The sequence below is a fragment of the Mus pahari genome, chromosome 10 (genome assembly GCF_900095145.1).
Source record: "Mus pahari chromosome 10, PAHARI_EIJ_v1.1, whole genome shotgun sequence".
Taxonomy (NCBI): domain Eukaryota; kingdom Metazoa; phylum Chordata; class Mammalia; order Rodentia; family Muridae; genus Mus; species Mus pahari.
The window spans coordinates 103,560,398-103,562,216 of NC_034599.1; the positions used below are offsets into that span (position 1 = coordinate 103,560,398).

The following is a 1,819-nucleotide window of genomic DNA, read 5'->3' on the forward strand; positions in this document are numbered from 1 at the left end:
GAACTCAGAAATCCGCCTGCCTCTGCCTCCCGAGTGCTGGGATTAAAGGCCACCACGCCCAGCAAAATTTAAAGTTCTTATTATTGTGTATATGATATACTTGCAGGCATAAATTTGGCAGTTCTGGTATTGAGGCAGAAGACAGCCTTTGTGATTCCACTATCCTTTCACAGTGGAACTCAGGGGCATTGACCTTGAGTGCTCTAATTATGGAACCTTTTCCCCAGCTTTTCTCATTTCATCTTTTCATGTTCTATTTCTTGGCTTGCTCCACAGACGTGCATGGTTCTGTTTTAGTGTCTAAAATTTAAACAGAGCATTTCTAATGACAGCATATCAAGGAAGATAAACAGATATAGTGTGAAAATGTTTCTGTTTTATTTATTTTATTTTATTTTATTTTTTGGTTTTTCGAGACAGGGTTTCTCTGTATAGCCCTGACTGTCCTTGAACTCACTTTGTAGACCAGGCGGGCCTCGAACTCAGAAATCTGCCTGCCTCTGCCTCCCAAGTGCTGGGATTAAAGGCGTTGTGCCATCATGCCCGGCTCTGTTTTATTTTGATGCTATTATCAGATCTTGTTATTTTGCCTTCCATATATAAATTTTTCTCTTTCATAACTGATCATTACTAATTCAAAGGCCAGAAAGAGAAAACCTGGTTATAAGTAGACTTTCTTTCTCCTGTTGCATGGACAATGTGAAAAGTTATAAAACTTCATGTTCTTCACTGTGAAATTCTTCTAAACAATGATGGAAATTTGCAATTTATTTTCCTAGGTTATTTTGTTTTTTTTTTTTGGTTTGTTTGTCTAAGTCATGGTCTTTGTATTTCTGGGTGGGCTGGAACTCACTATGTATATACTAGGTTGGCCTGAAACTCTTCTACTTGCTGTGTTCAATGTATGTACCACTATGCCCCTAAGGGATTTTTGTTGTTGGTTTGTTTTTTGTTTGTTATTTGTTTTGAGTCAGGTTCTCTGTGTAACCTTGCCTGTCCTGAAACTCACAATGTAGAACAGGCAGGCTTCAAACTCAGATCTGCCTACCTTTGCCTCCTGAGCTCTGTCATTAAAGGTGTGGCCACCATACCTGGCTGGCATAAATCTTTATTTCAGAGCATACATACAGGAGTTGCCTATGTGAAGAGATCCTAAAGGTGCTGAACATAGTAATAGAAAAGAAATAGTAACATAGATGACCGTCACTTTCTTTGTATACTTGTATTAGAACATATCACTTCACTTGGACACTATGGCTGAAGCTGCTGTTGCTCCCCATTGAAGAGTTAGGTTCTTTGAATATTGCTGTCCTGCTTCATTTCTATCTCAGTTGTAATATGAACCTTGATCCCATGGGCATTTCGACCTATTAAGTGTATTTTTCTCAAGTTTAATTATTTTTATTGATGTATATGGCTGAATGGCTGAATGTATGTCTGTGAACCATGTGTACAGTGCCCTCGGATATAAATAATGCCAGTCAGATTCCCTGGGACTAGAGTTACAGACTATTCTACAGTGCTGTGTACTTGCTTCAAATATAACCCGAGAATTCTGAGTGCTCTTAACCACTGAGCCATCAATTGTACCCCTCAAGTGTACAATTTTGTTTTCAGAGTTGTTAGCTGTTATATAGATATATAAATTTATATTATTTCTTTTATGCTTGAGGAGCTGGAAAAAAGAAAAAAGCAAATTGGCATGGTTTGCCCACACAGAGAACCATATCACAGTTTTTTTGGTTTTGGTTTTTCGAGACAGGGTTTCTCTGTGTAGCCCTGGCTGTCCTGAAACTCACTCTGTAGACCAGGCTGGCCT

The 1,819-nt window shown here is 38.7% G+C and overlaps 1 protein-coding gene across 1 annotated transcript in view; it reads left to right on the forward strand.

Moving 5' to 3' along the window:
- The window catches only part of Smarcc1 (SWI/SNF related, matrix associated, actin dependent regulator of chromatin subfamily c member 1), a 94,133-nt gene that overhangs the window by 33,320 nt on the left and 58,994 nt on the right, over positions 1-1,819 (forward strand). The window lies entirely within an intron of this gene.